This window comes from Engystomops pustulosus, chromosome 3, assembly GCF_040894005.1.
Source record: "Engystomops pustulosus chromosome 3, aEngPut4.maternal, whole genome shotgun sequence".
NCBI classification, from domain to species: domain Eukaryota; kingdom Metazoa; phylum Chordata; class Amphibia; order Anura; family Leptodactylidae; genus Engystomops; species Engystomops pustulosus.
In genome coordinates this window covers 198,728,261-198,745,841 of record NC_092413.1, presented here as the reverse complement: position 1 = coordinate 198,745,841, position 17,581 = coordinate 198,728,261, and the positions used below count along the sequence as shown (strand labels likewise).

At 44.8% G+C, this 17,581-nt stretch overlaps 1 protein-coding gene across 2 annotated transcripts in view; it reads right to left on the bottom strand.

The window, feature by feature from the left end:
- Window positions 1-17,581, bottom strand: part of ASAP2 (ArfGAP with SH3 domain, ankyrin repeat and PH domain 2) — a 146,207-nt gene that overhangs the window by 106,747 nt on the left and 21,879 nt on the right. The gene's annotated exons all lie outside the window — the stretch shown is intronic.

Sequence of the window (17,581 nt, the reverse complement as noted above, 5' to 3'; positions counted from 1 at the left end):
AGCACCAGCTCAGGGTGAGCTGGTGCCGGTGCTTAGCTTCGTTAGTGTTAAAACCGCGGTATAGCGGTTTTAACACTTTTTAAACTTTATAGCAGAAGCCGCTTCGGCGCTGCGCGCGACCGTGCGCGCGCAACGCCTGCGGCATTTCCTATGTAGGCGCGCGCACGAAGCATTTCCTATGTAGGCGCGCGCACGCAGCGCCGAAGCAGTTACTGCTATAAAGTTTAAAAAGTGTTAAAACCGCGATACCGGTTGCTCGGTGTTTACAGCTTAAACCTACCATTTGAAATGGTAGGTTTCCTTTAAATCCTGCGCTCAGTCCGAACCCGTCGGATCGTCCGACGGCCCGCCCCCCCGATTTCACCGGCACCGTTGCGCCATAATCCGATCGCGTGTGCCACAATCCCCTTTTAAATGTACCGCAAAATGGTAATCGTCCGAATATGCGACGTTTGTGCGGTCCACGCACCCTTAGTAAATGAGCTCCAATGTACGGTGAAAGCCACCAACAATCAAGACTTTAGTTGACCATCTAATAGTTATAGGAACTCCACCCTCTAATCGAGTCTAGTACTTTTATTGTGGACAATAGGCCTTTCTCCCTTTCCCTAACACACTACACATGCACTAGTAGGCCTAGACCGAGGGTGCATGTATTCTGATTGGTTGTTATGATAAACTTTATGAAAAAAAAAATATTACCGTATCTCTGAATCTGGTCACCACTAAGGCCAGACACATGTCAACTGTACTAGGCCTACTTTTACATAACTAGGACTCTACTATGCTCCAACATTGGCCTGCGTAGAGGAGACAGCATTCCCTGTACACAGGCCATACAGGCCTATACCTACTGTCATGGTGGTTTAACGCCACAATAAAAAACCCAGAAAATGTCCACCATGGAATTAGTATAACATATTACACTTTTCAAAACTTGAAAGAAAACGGCCAATTTCGAGGTAGACAATTACCTCAAAATCCTATTCAATAAAATGTCATATGACCCCGGCCTAGAAGTGACTAAACACAGGTTTACCGAATGCTACTGGAATATGAGATGGAAGCTCAACATTAAAATCAAGCTCTCCCGGTCTCCACGCACTCCCCATGAGGGACGCTTCTGATTGCACTGCGTGCGCCGAATTACGATACACTCGGCAAATGCACCAGAATTCAAAGTGATGTGAGGGAATTATCAGTGGTGTTGCTCACAAAGGAGAAGAAGTGCAGAGGTGGAGAGAGCTTGACTTCAGGGTTGTGCTCCGAGTCCCTTTCTCCATGACTTTATCCTATTAAGGAACATAGGGAACATAAAAGTGGCTTTTTGAAATGCTGCCACAATGTCGAGCTAAGGGATGTAAAGCTGCCGAGATGTTGAATAAGGTACTTCTGCTGCTTTACTATATTTATCGCTGTTGCCTTTAAAAGACTAATACACAATCAAAGCAATTCTCAGCACATTATCTCATAACTGGTGGCCTATTAATGGAAAAGGGACTCTGGACCGAGCAGGACAACGTTATCAACGCCGCCATCATTAGCCACTCACAAATGAAACGACAAGGATTGTTCGTCGCCAAAGATCTCTACATCTGAAGAATGGACAGGATATGAAAAAAATAAAATAAAATAAAAAAATTTGTCAATCAAACTTTATTACAAAAGGGCAGAGGTGGGAAGGATACAATAAAAGTCTAAACTCATTATACAATTAATCTATTTTTTTTCTAATAAAAAGGGAAATGAAAACTTCAAAAGAATTTGTGCAATCATGAGTTCCTGGTTTATGAATAAAATGAAAAAAAAATAAAAAATCAGTGACAAAAAAAATTCCCAATTTTATGGGCTTTAGGATCTGTGGTGATGATAGTGCTTATTTACAGGTAAGTCTGATTTCTTATGAATCAAACAGTACACAGACTGTAGATTTATTGTCTAGAACAAGACTAAATCCACAAGTTTATTAAATTATCCGGGAACGTCACCGAATTAGAAGCAGCGGGTTCCGTTATATAAACGATCTTGATCTCCAAGTTTAAATTTAGCATGAAAATAAGTAATTTGTCTGAAATTACTCCAATCATATGGCATTTATTAAGCTGGGAGGCCATGCGATAAGACGCCACCGCCCAGACTTTTTACTTTTATATTTTAGTAAAGCCTAATTCTGAGTCCAGTAACCTGCAGAAACAGGAGAAATGATACAGCTACAGGATATGTAGGAAGTAAATGGTGCCAAATTATCAAATGTCAAAAAAATGTCAGTACTGTACATGTAAAAAATAAAGTTGAAAAGAAACCCACAATAAACTATGAATGTAAAATATGATGATATCAGTTCACTCTTATTTGTTTTTAAGTGATGTCTTGGAGACTTAATCTCTGCTTAGTGTCTTGCTATAGATCATGCCAGTCAAGACTAGACGTTTACAAATGATACGAGTCAAAGGGACGGTCCCAAATCTGATTGCTTTCAAATTACCAAGTGCAACACTCTGATTGGGAAAGAGGGAGAGGGGGGGGGGGTCAACTGAGAGCCCCACAAAGATCACCAAAAAGGCATCACATTCCTTTTAATTGATGGAGTTGTAGGTCCTGCGGCAAATTTTTTAAATCATAGGCTATTGGCACCTGACACCAGGTAAAAATCATATTCCTGGTGATAAATTTACTTTAACAACTAGGCGCTTCTGTGGGCGTCACAGCGCTTGGGCATTAGCATAATAGGGCAGGCATGTAGCGTGCCGTCCCCGCCTTCCCCCACCCTCCCTTCCTCGCTCCCAAGAGCCGGTGATGCCACCGAGCCCTCAGGAGCATTAGGGCATACGCACTGCAGGGTGGCTGTGCGTACTATCGCCAAAGTCTTGTGTCATCGCCGAGGAGACTGCCGAAGTCTCACGATAGCACAAGACTTTGGTGGTAGTTCGTGCAGCCGCCAGCGATGCGCATGCCCTAATGCTCTTGAGGGCTCGGTGACGTAACCAGCTCTCGGGAGCGAGGGTGGGGGGAGGTGGGGATGGCACGTGCCTGCCCTGTTATACTAATGCCCAAGCACAGAAGCTCCGGGTGGGTGATATAGCAAATATAAGAATCTATTTTACAACAAAACGCCTGGATTATATGCTTAACCAAAATATGTTCCTGCATCATCACAGCTACACTAATGTGCAGGTATATTCGGGTCACAACGACCATTTCCAAATGGTAGTTTTCCTTTAAAGTCATATGGCCAGGGTGATGTCATCTTAGGTTCTGTTACATCGGCAACATCTACCCCATGTATGTATCTGATCACATGAAATCACAGCAGCCTCCATGGACTTCGACTCCTTCACATATTTCATAGAGGCATATCCCCTCTGATGCCAGGGAATAGAACACATAGTTGATCTATGAGAATGTAAAAAAAAAAATATATATATATTTTTTAGCTAAAATAAGGGTGTCAGTTACTTAATAGGGCTTCATGGGAATCTGTCACTAACTGTATATGTGAAAATGTGGTGACAGGTTCCCTTTCAGTGACCAGATCCCCTCCAGAACATAAAAGACGTGTGGCCACGCAGTAGCCACCTTCGACTGTTACCAGGCTATAGCTAAATTATTCATAAAGGAGGTGTCCCCAATGACTACTTACAATGATAAATCACATTGTATACCATACCATACTCACCAGAGGTCGCACTAACATTTTTCCAGAAGGGTAAAAATACTCCTCTCACCATTTTTGAGGAGTATTTTTACCCGAGGAGGAGTATGAAAATTTCGGTAGCACACTACACTCACACACTGCGCACACAGCACACACTACACGCACACACTACACGCACACACAGAACACTACACTCACACACAGAACACTACACTCACACACAGAACACTACACTCACACACAGAACACTACACTCACACACAGAACACTACACTACACTGCACACACAGAACACTACACTACACTGCACACACAGAACACTACACTACACTGCACACAGAACACTACACTCACACACAGAACACTACACTCACACACAGAACACTACACTCACACACAGAACACTACACTCACACACAGAATACTACACTCACACACAGAACACTACACTCACACACAGAACACTACACGCACACACAGAACACTACACGCACACACAGAACACTACACGCACACACAGAACACTACACGCACACACAGAACACTACACGCACACACAGAACACTACACGCACACACAGAACACTACACGCACACACAGAACACTACACGCACACACAGAACACTACACGCACACACAGAACACTACACTCACACACAGAACACTACACTACACTGCACACACAGAACACTACACTCACACACAGAACACTACACTACACTGCACACACAGAACACTACACTACACTGCACACACAGAACACTACACTACACTGCACACAGAACACTACACTCACACACAGAACACTACACTCACACACAGAACACTACACTCACACACAGAACACTACACTCACACACAGAACACTACACTCACACACAGAACACTACACGCACACACAGAACACTACACGCACACACAGAACACTACACGCACACACAGAACACTACACGCACACACAGAACACTACACTACACTGCACACACAGAACACTACACTACATTGCACACAGAACACTACACTCACACACAGAACACTACACTCACACACAGAACACTACACTCACACACAGAACACTACACTCACACACAGAACACTACACTCACACACAGAACACTACACGCACACACAGAACACTACACGCACACACAGAACACTACACGCACACACAGAACACTACACGCACACACAGAACACTACACGCACACACAGAACACTACACGCACACACAGAACACTACACGCACACACAGAACACTACACTCACACACAGAACACTACACTCACACACAGAACACTACACGCACACACAGAACACTACACTCACACACAGAACACTACACTCACACACAGAACACTACACTACACTGCACACACAGAACACTACACTACACTGCACACACAGAACACTACACTGCACACACAGAACACTACACTCACACTGCACACACAGAACACTACACCTACAATCACACAGAACACTACACCTACAATCACACAGAACACTACACCTACAATCACACAGAACATTACACTACACTGCACACACAGAACACTGCACACACAGAACACTGCACACACAGAACACTGCACACACAGAACACTGCACACACACTGCACACACAGAACATGACACTACACTGCACACACAGAACATGACACTACACTGCACACACAGAACACTACACTACACTGCACACACAGAACACTACACTACACTGCACACACAGAACACTACACTACACTGCACACACAGAACACTACACTACACTGCACACACAGAACACTACACCTACAATCACACAGAACACTACACCTACAATCACACAGAACACTACACCTACAATCACACAGAACACTACACCTACAATCACACAGAACATTACACTACACTGCACACACAGAACACTGCACACACAGAACACTGCACACACAGAACACTGCACACACAGAACACTGCACACACAGAACACTGCACACACACTGCACACACAGAACACGACACTACACTGCACACACAGAACACTACACTACACTGCACACACAGAACACTACACTACACTGCACACACAGAACACTACACTACACTGCACACACAGAACACTACACTACACTGCACACACAGAACACTACACTACACTGCACACACAGAACACTACACTACACTGCACACACAGAACACTACACTACACTGCACACACAGAACACTACACTACACTGCACACACAGAACACTACACTACACTGCACACACAGAACACTACACTCACACTGCACACACAGAACACTACACTCACACTGCACACACAGAACACTACACCTACAATCACACAGAACACTACACTACACTGCACACACAGAACACTACACTACACTGCACACACAGAACACTACACTACACTGCACACACAGAACACTACACTCACACTGCACACACAGAACACTACACCTACAATCACACAGAACACTACACTACACTGCACACACAGAACACTACACTACACTGCACACACAGAACACTACACTACACTGCACACACAGAACACTACACTCACACTGCACACACAGAACACTACACCTACAATCACACAGAACACTACACTACACTGCACACACAGAACACTACACTACACTGCACACACAGAACACTACACTACACTGCACACACAGAACACTACACTCACACTGCACACACAGAACACTACACCTACAATCACACAGAACACTACACTACACTGCACACACAGAACACTACACTACACTGCACACACAGAACACTACACTACACTGCACACACAGAACACTACACTACACTGCACACACAGAACACTACACTACACTGCACACACAGAACACTACACTACACTGCACACACAGAACACTACACTCACACTGCACACACAGAACACTACACTACACTGCACACACAGAACACTACACTCACACTGCACACACAGAACACTACACCTACAATCACACAGAACACTACACCTACAATCACACAGAACACTACACTACACTGCACACACAGAACACTACACTACACTGCACACACAGAACATTACACTACACTGCACACACAGAACATTACACTACACTGCACACACAGAACATTACACTACACTGCACACACAGAACACTACACTACACTGCACACACAGAACACTACACTACACTGCACACACAGAACACTACACTACACTGCACACACAGAACACTACACTACACTGCACACACAGAACACTACACTACACTGCACACACAGAACACTACACTACACTGCACACACAGAACACTACACTACACTGCACACACAGAACACTACACTACACTGCACACACAGAACATTACACTACACTGCACACACAGAACACTACACTACACTGCACACACAGAACATTACACTACACTGCACACACAGAACATTACACTACACTGCACACACAGAACATTACACTACACTGCACACACAGAACATTACACTACACTGCACACACAGAACATTACACTACACTGCACACACAGAACATTACACTACACTGCACACACAGAACATTACACTACACTACACTGCACACACAGAACATTACACCTACAATCACACACTCACCCGTCCGGATCTGCGGGCAGGTAGAGATGGAGCAGGACAGGGAGCAGCAGCCCCGCTGTCCACAGGTATCGCGGGGCCTGCGCTCTCGCTCCGGAGCGCTGATGACACAGATCACTGTGTCAAGTGTCGCGCTGAGCGGTCCGGCGCGCGCTGTGATCGCGCGACATTTACCTCTTTTGCAGCGCGCGCCGAGCCGCTCAGCCTGCGCGCTGCAAGGAATAATTGCCAAGCGTAACTTTACGCATGGCAATTATTTTGGGGGGTAATGGCGCCTCATCACGCATCTATGACGCGTGGTGAGGCGTTAATGCGACCTCTGATACTCACAATCCGTTATTAGACACAAGATAAGACAAAGCACATTTATTCCAGAGTGATCCAGTCAGACTTACTACATTCCCGACATCCATATAGACTGATCCATATTTGGCATAACAAATAATAAAGGCGCTGAGGAGTTGTGTCATGTGACGGAAACTTGCATAAACTCCACCATAAAGCAGAGCGGAGTGATTCATATATTTCATCACCTATAGATTAACTTGTTGGAATAAATCACAGTATGCAGAGGGAATTGCAGCGTCTGCACTGAACAAGCAGGAGGGATTAGTGTATGAGCGATGTGCGTGACCCTACTCTCAGATGGATTGTATTTCATGTAAGTGTGGCCGTGCTGAGCTTCTCCTGTGCAGATACATGGGGAATCCACTATTTTGCGTGACTCCGTGGATCACACATGCTGTGGCTACTTATCAATTATGGCCAAGCCTGAAGTAGTAACACTATAAGCTACTGTTACATAAGCATATTGTGGGCATTATCCTGGATGCCATATCCATGGAAAACTTAAATACACCACAGTTTGCTTTCTTAAAATGGGATATTGATGCTCTTGACAAAATATATAAGACTAATGCATATCATGTTGTAGCCCTCCATTGTAAGGATACCTCGGCAGACTTATTCCACTGTGTGCTCATGCGGTAAAATATGTCACATTCCTTCGCTCCCTCCTTCAAAGTGATTGTCTACTGCCGATGTTCAGGGTGTTTCCCGAGATATCTAACTGTCCCGATATCAGTGAGGACCTCCCACAGCACAAGCTCAGCGGAGGCCAGAGGTGGATGCAATACTGTTGCTCCCGTCCCTCATAGGCTAATAGGGCCTCAACTGAGCATATACGTCACTCAGCAGCAGCAAGAGGGATAGAAAGAGTTTTCCCATCCAATGTTCCCTGGTGGGCACGACAGAGGCATAAAAGGATGCCTCCCCCCATACAGCCTTATAATCACATGTGACATATACTCCTCTCCATGATGAAGGAGACTGAGCGTGCTGGTATGTGTGTGTGTGTGTGTGTGACTGATTGTCTATGTGTCAATAGTTGTTTGTGTTGTATCAAGATGTCTGGCTGCAGTATCCTGCTGTTATCTATTGTGTAATATCCCTCAGGTAGTTTTGTAACACAGCAAGAACCTGATTGTTACCATGGCTGTTGTATAATAATCCTGTAATGGGGGGAAGGAAATATGTGGCAGACAATCTTGTTTTCTGGTTTTGTTTATTGTAATTGTATAAAATTTCAAAAATTGCAAAAATAAATACTTTTAAAAAAATAAAAGGATGCCTCCACATGCCAGTATAAGTCTATGGAGACGTTTAGCATATACACAGGGAACTTTCCAGGCACATTTGGAACTTGCACATTTGGAGGAGCAAAATAGATGTTCATTACACCCGTTGGTGGAGCTAGAGGAATCAGCAGGTGAGACAAAAAGAGAGATGGGACCATTGAGAACAACAGGGACCAACAGAGAGAAATGCGGGGAGAGATGTTTCAATGGGGGTGTAGAGTGGAGGAGGGCATAAAATTATAAGTGGGGTGCAACAGACAGTAGGGGCATTGAGAGATGAAAGTAGCAACAGAGAAATTTGGGGCAAACGGGGGAAAACTCTGGAAAATTTATATTAACATCAAGAGATTGCAACCACACCTGCAACTAAAACATTCTCACAAAGAGAATAGTTGGTGCACTGTACAACAGCCACCTCCGCTACAAACATGGAGTTATGCTCCGCTTCAAGTTGTCAAGAGTCCAATGCGAGCTTCCATGACCGTTGGTAGTGCTCATTTGGTGAAGGAGGCCAGGTAGAGGCAAGGGCAACCGAGAACTCCCCATCACTTCTCGTTCCTCTCCTTCCACTGCAGTGTTGAGCATAAAAATTGCTAGGAAAGGACAGGTTTTTTTTTTTCGTCTGCTCTCCAATATTATCAGTCTTCTAAGGGATCTCAAGTAGAGTTGAGCGGACCCAAACTTCAAGTTTAGTTTCCGGCACATCGTGCACAACCCGGAAAAAGTGCAGTGAAGCCAATATGGCAAATTGAATACCTTACCTACTAGCCATGGCTGTGATTGGCCAGCGGGGACACCCCTGACCATTCACCGCTATGGCTAGTAGGTAGGCGCATCAATTTGTGGAGTTGTATTTTATCACGACTCCAACTATGGCAAAATAGTCACCAATTCCACAGCCAATCCAATGTGTGAGGAAGTGATTTCAAGGTTTTCTTTGCCTGGGTGGAAATAAGCTGTACTGGTATGGAAATGGCCACTAGAAATTCCTGTAGAAGCAGGAATTAGACATTGGTGCTACTCCACACCTTAATTTTTCCTATTTGTGTCCTGTGACACATATGATATACACTAGTTATGTAATATTTAGGTGCAGAAACTGAACATTTCCTTCCAGATGGTGAGTTATATGAAGAGATCTCTTCCATATGTTCCATTGTCCAGGATACACCCAATTAATAGGATTATGTAACACAACAGAGCCATGTATACACCACACACCTTTCTTTAAAATACATCCCAAAGGGGTGGAACGTCTGTCAACGTTAAAATGCCGTGGGATCTGTGTCCCTAATCACATGGCTGTCTTCAGGAGCCTATAGCAGGCAATTCATTAATTGCAGGGTCTCCGAGTAGTAGAGCAAACATGTAATTAGTAAATCTCCCTCCTTAGCCGCCCTGCCCTGTACTACAATGCAGGCGCTCACAAGCGGCAATGACTCACAAGCCATTTCTTAAGAAAACAGATGGGCTCAGGCCAGGCCGGCCAAGAAATTTATTACAGGACTGCAGAGACTGCAATAAAATAAAAGTTACATCATACATAATAGGATGACATCATGCAGCCAGTGTTATGAGTTCTCGAGATTTAACACAGTAGGCAAAATCCCAAGTATTCGGAAGAAGCAGAGTTTCCGTAGAATGAAGTAGTTCTCTTCCTAAGCACGCGCAATATGTTTCCCACAGCTGAATAAACATAGATTAACAATTATCCATAGTCTAAATCATCTATATATCATGGCATTATATTTATGTATGTAGTAGCCACAACATGCTGGAAGTGCCGGTGCAAAACGGTGGCTAGATAGAAGGAAGAAGAATACTAGGTTTGGCCCTATGTAAGCCACTGCGGACTGTGAAATGGAGTTAGACCTTATTCACACCTCGTCCATTAATTAATAAATATACGATTTGTTCTAATCCTTATGACTTACATTACACCGTTGTTTGAGATCTTTGGGTCCAAGGAATGTAAAAAAATAACAAACACCCTATACTTACCTGCCTCCGGTGATTCGCTTTGTATACAGGAGGCTCAACGGTGAATCGCGCACCCACTGCAGGCTATGCGCCGCCGACAGTACATCCCTACTGAGCCTCTGTATATGAACAGAGACCAGTGGTAACGGACAGTTGTGTAACTGATCGTAGCACCTGAGAGGGGTAAGTATAGTCTGTTATTTTTGTATTTGCTGTACGTCTGTTGAATTCTTGTAAAAAAATTATCCAATATATTAATCTCTTATCTCCATCAATGACAAGTAAACATGTCGGGACAAAGCAGGGAATTTCAAGTATGCAATGTACATGGAGCGGAGTGGACATACTGCTATAGAGAAAGAAACAAACGCTAAAAAGATATTTCATACTCCACCCAGTGGGGTCTATAAGCTGGTTACAGGTTCCCTTTGATGCAAATCTACCAACAAAATCACTAAACCAGGGACACTCAATCATAGATCCAGGTAATCTTCTTAGATTTGTTATCCATGGCCTCCATCGGTCTAAAGTCAGATTTTACTATTATGGTAATTATTATTATTTATTTATAGAGCACAATTAATTCCACGGTGCTGTACAATCAGTAAGGGGTTCACATACATTACATTAAGACAAGAAAAAATGCAAGTAAAAAACTTCGGGAGAGGAGTGGAGGAGGAGGACCCTGAGTGTGAGGGGTCACAATCTTTATGGGAGGGAAGATGGAGACATGAGGCGAGGCAGCAGAGCAGTTATTGTGTGTTGTATGCAGAGGTCGCACTAACATTTTTCCAGAAGGGTAAAAATACTCCTCTCACCATTTTTGAGGAGTATTTTTACCCGAGGAGGAGTATGAAAATTTCGATAATACACCATACACATAGCACACTCACACAGCGCACTGCACACACAGCACACAACACACACTCACGGCACACACCACACACTCACGGCACACACTACACAACACACACTCCACTCACCCGGCACTGCTCTTAGGTCCCGTCGATCGCAAACGCAGGCAGCTGCGGGCAGGTAGAGATGGAGCAGGACGGGGAACTTCGTGGCCCACATGTCTCCCCTGGGGCCGATGCTCTCACTCCGGGTCTCTCCGGCACGCCCCTTAGTCACATGTCCCGCTGAGCGGTTCGGCGCACGCTGCGATCGCGCTGCTGACATTTACCTCATTTGCAGAGCGCGCTGAACCGCTCAGCCTGCGCGCTACAGGGAATAATTGCCAAACGTAACTTTACGCATGGCAATTATTTTGGGGGGTAATGGCGCCTCATCGCGCGTCTATGACGCGTGGTGAGGCGTTAATGCGACCTCTGGTTGTATGTGATCCTGAACAGATGGGTTTTCAGGTTATATTTCGAGTTTTGAAGTTGGGGGGCAATCACACATTTTGGTAGAGAGTTCCAGTGTATGGGGGAAGCACAGGAGAAGTCTTGGCTACGATTGTGAGAAGAGCGGATGGTAATAGAGAGGAGCTGAAGGTTCTGTGAGATTACATTTGGGATGGTATTGTCTTATCAGGTCAGAGATATATGGAGGGGACAGGTTATGGACGGCTTTTCAAATCATTGTTAATATAATTTTTAAGAGAATTCGTTGTACAATGTGTAACCAGTAGAGAGACTGGCAGAGAGGAGAGGCAGAGAAGAAGCGAGGAGAATTAGCCCGGCATCCGAGTTCAGGATGGATTGAAGGGATGTTACACAGTTAGCTGGTAGAACATGGGGAAGAATGTTGCAGTAGTCTTTCTGCCAATCTGTCAAATGGGCAAGGCTCCTCCCCCAGCTGTGTGCTGAAGGAGCAGGGAGATGAGTGAGACAGTGTAACAGCATGCGAAGCTGCAGAAGAGGGGCTAAGGTAATACCATCCCCAGAGACCTTCTGGCTCATTGGAATAATTATGATTTTAGAATGATGGTGACCATATAACAAGTATAAGATTGCCTGTATCTATGAATTAAGTGTCCCTGGTTTATCCATGCTTGATTTTGATGGTAGATTTCCTTCAAGACACATCAAGCATAGTCAAGCTGCAAGTAGGGCCATGTCCACTATAAACTCCATTGGTGACGGTCTGACTGCTTGGCCTCTCACCAATCACGAGAGCAGGACCCTCAACAATTCAGAGAATGGGACCCCAAGTTCTCACTAATAGGTGCAGCAGAAGGATAAGCATGCCTCCCACTCCTCCAACCAATAGTAAGGGAGTTGGAAACAACTACAACTTTTTTTTTAGGCCATTCCGACTGTTTTGTTTTCTTAAATGTTACCATTTGAAAAACATCTTTAAAGAGGACCCGTCACCCATAATTTCGTGCTTAAAGAACACCTGTCATCAGGTCTCTGTCACTAGTCCTGTCACTACAACCAGTTGGAGCAGCTCACAAGGATCCCATCACAGCCTTTATCTAGTCATTTCATACATTAATCATTGTAATATCATCTTTTCTTTATTATGTAAATGAGGCTGGTCACATGGTCAGAGGCAGTGAAGTCACCCCTGTTACCCCTCCCCTCTCCTCATGTGTGTAATGTATAGTAAAGCATTGCTGGTGTGTGTGCTGCATCTGCTGACATGCTGCATCCTCCCAATACACATAAGTGAGACACAGACATCAGCTACACAAGTACCTGACATGTTCTCCTATAACATGGCTGCATCCTGGAGCTGTTGTATCACTCCTATACACACACAGGCTGCAGGGGGCGTGGCCTCCAGCAAGCACATGGAGCAGCCATCACATCATTATACAGCCTCACATCATTATACAGGCTGTCAGTCAAGCACTCGGGGTGTGTCTGTGCCTCCCACTCATGAATAAGCTGGATAGCTTGAATATGCTAATGACTCATTGGACATTTCACAGGTCATTTGCATACAGCTTTAGGACCTCATTGCTTGGGTTTACAGGCATGTAGAGGGACAATGAAGGGATAGAGGCAATGCTCTCTAATGGCAGTTTATGAAAATATATGTAGATTAAGGGGGTTATCTTGCATGACGGGTTCTCTTTAACCCCTTAACGCTCTGCGCCGTAGCTCTACGGCGCAGAGGTATAAGGAGTGTATGAAGAGGGCTCACAGGCTGAGTCATCTTCATACAAGGGTGGGGGTTTTTGCATATTGCAGAAAACCCCCACCACTAATAACCGCGGCTATTAACCCTTTCAATGCAGCCGGCAAAGTCGCCGGCGGCGTTTAAAGGACGGCGGTGCGCGGACGCCGTCATCTTTATTACGATCGCCGTGCCCCCGAACGTCATTGGGGGGCGGCGATCGGTTGCCATGGTAGCCTCGGGTCTTCGTTTGACACGAGGCTACATGGCTTCTGCAGGTTCGTTACAATGAGCCAGTGGCTCATCGTAATGAATGTGCTGCAAAAATGCCATATATTGCAATACTGTAGTATTGCAGTATATGGTAGGAGCGATCTGACCATCTAGGGTTAATGTACCCTAGATGGTCTAAGAAATAGTAGGGAAAAAAAAGAAAAAAAAAGTTTAAAAAATAAAAAAATTAATAAAATATAAAAAATTCAAATCACCCCCCTTTCCCTAGAACTGATATAAAATAAAATAAACAGTAAAAATCGCAAACATATTAGGTATCGCTGCGTCCCAAAATGCCCGATCTATCAAAATATAAAAACGGTTACGGCCGGCGGTGACCTCCGAGGCGGGAAATGGTGCCCAAATGTCCGAAATGCGACTTTTACACCTTCTTACATCACATAAAAAATGGAATAAAAATTGATCAAAATGTCGCACAGACCTCAGAATGTCGGCTCATTTCGCAAAAAATTACACCTCACACAGCTCCATGAGCTAAAGTATGAAAAAGTTATTCGCGTCAGAAGATGGCAAAAATTTTTTTTTCTTTTTTGTACACATTCGTTTAATTTTTGAAAATGTATTAAAACGCAATAAAACCTGTATAAATTTGGTATCACCGCGATCGCACCGAACCAAAGAATAAAGTTGAGGTGTTATTTTGAGTGCACAGTCAAAGTCGAAAAAACTGAGCCCACAAGAATGTGAGGTTTTTTTCAATTTTTCCACATTTGGAATTTTTTTTCAGCTTTGCAGTACACGGCATGTTAAAATAAATAACATTACGGGAAAGTAAAATTTGTTACGCACAAAATAAGCCCTCACACAGCTCTGTACACGTAAAAATGAAAAAGTTATGGATTTTTGAAGTTGGAGAGCAAGAAATGAGCGAAAAAACCCTGCGTCCTTAAGGGGTTAAACAAAACGTCATAGTGTTAGACACAGCGAACACGTACATAGAAGGAGATTTATCAAAAGTGCCTGAGAGCAAAGTTGCCCATGGTAACCAATCAAGACTCATCTTTCATTTCCCACAGCTGTTTAACCCCTTAGCGCTCCGCGCCGTAGCTGTACTGCGCAGCTTCCGACGATTAGCGCTCAGCGCAGTACAGCTACGGCGCGAGCGCATAGGATTTTAGAATTGTCACCACGTCTCGCGACGTGGTGACATCGGGACGAGATTTGGGTGACAGAGGCAGGAGGAGTTCCTGTCTCCGTCACCCGACCAATCAAATCGGTCCCGCCCGCCGATCGCCGTGATTGGCCAGTCAAACCTGACTGGCCAATTACAGCGATTTTGGGCTAAAAAACGTGGTTTTAGCCCCTTCCTCTTCCTCCAGCGGCACCATTTTGGTTTGGTATCGCTGGAGAGAGGAGAGAGCGTTACTGTGTGCACCAAAATACACTTTTACACTATAAATAGTGTTCTGATCCTTATCTGATCCCTATTGTTCCCTACAAATTCCCATCCCTATCTGTTTTTTCCTGTGTCCTGTGTGTTCCCTGTGTGATCGCCTTGTGTGATCCCACGTGTCTTCCGTTTTTCCCTGTCTGTCCGTTCTGAACCCAAACGCACTTTTCAGTGCGCTGTGTTAGCGTTGTTCTGCACTGGACGCACTTTTCAGTGCGCCGTGTGAATAGCGCTGCACAGAATCTTTAGCAGTCTTAGCGGTAGTTAGTTTGTCTTAGGGCAAGCTAGGTGCATTTGTAGCGCCTTTTTGCGCGGTGCACATAGGTTTTTTTTCGGTGCCTGGTAATATTTTTTTCCAGAGCGCCCGTACGTAGCTACTTTTTGTGTGTGCCATCTGTGCGGCTGGTCCGTGTGGTTTGGTGTGCATTATCTTTTTTTTTGTGTGCTATCTGTGCGGCTTGTCCGTGTAGTTTAGTGCGCATTATTTTTTTTGTGTGCTATCTGTGCGGCTTCTCCGTGTAGTTTAGTGCGCATTATTTTTTTTTGTGTGCTATCTGTGCGGCTTGTCCGTGTAGTTTAGTGCGCATTATTTTTTGTGTGCCATCTGTGCGGCTGGTCCGTGTGGTTTGGTGTGCATTATCTTTTTTTTTTTTGTGTGCTATCTGTGCGGCTTGTCCGTGTAGTTTAGTGCGCATTATTTTTGTGTGCTATCTGTGCGGCTTGTCCGTGTAGTTTAGTGCGCATTATTTTTGGTGTGTGCCATCTGTGCGGCTTGTCCGTGTAGTTTGGTGCGCATTATCTTTTTTTTTTTTTGTGTGCTATCTGTGCGGCTTGTCCGTGTAGTTTAGTGCACATTATTTTTGGTGTGTGCCATCTGTGCGGCTTGTCCGTGTAGTTTGGTGCGCATTATCTTTTTTTTTTTTGTGTGCTATCTGTGCGGCTTGTCCGTGTAGTTTAGTGCACATTATTTTTTGTGTGTGCCATCTGTGCGGCTTGTCCGTGTAGTTTGGTGTGCATTATATTTTTTTTTTTGTGTGCCTGCTAGACGGTTTATCCGTGTAGTTTGGTGCACATTATCTAATTTTTCTAGTTCTCTATTTTTTTTGTGTGCAATGTCTCAGAAGACGTACACCGTGTTGGAGGCATATAACATGCTTGCCTCTGACACCGAGTCAGCTAGTGGGGATGATGGTCCCTTTTACTTATCATCATCCTCCTGCTCATCTTCCAGTGACCTGGAAGGACCCCCAAGAAGGCGCCGTAGGGTTCCAGGGACTTCTGCAATTGAAGTGCCTGGGACTTCTGCAGGAGAAGTGCCTGGGACTTCTGCAGGAGAAGTGCCTGGGACTTCTGCAGGAGAAGTGCCTGGGACTTCTGCAGGAGAAGTTTCTGGGACTTCTGCAGGAGAAGCGTCTGGGGCTTCCACTGACCCCACATGGGTAGCCCCAGATAATTATACCCCTCAGGTCCCTGACTTTTTGGGCCATCCTGGAATTAACTTTGACACGACAGGGCTCAGAGCTGTGGACTTTTTTAAGTTTTTTTTTGATGAGGAGCTGTTGAATTTAATTGTAGTCCAGACCAATCTCTATGCTGCACAACATATTGCCCAAAACCCCACGTCCTTTTATGCACAACCCTACAGGTGGACCCCTGTCACTGCAGCAGAGATGCACAAGTATTGGGGCATAATACTCCTTATGGGGATAGTAAAGAAGCCTTCAATCAGGGACTACTGGAGCACAGACATACTGTACCACACCCCCATGTTCCGCATGGCAATGAGCAGGATGCGCTTTGAAGCCATCCATAAGTTTTTGCACTACACTGACAACACACAGTGCCCACCCAGAGGTGACCCCAGTTATGATCGGTTATTTAAGGTCAGGCCCATATTAGATCATTTTAGTGCCAAGTTTGCCCAGGCATATACCCCCGCAAAACATGTAAG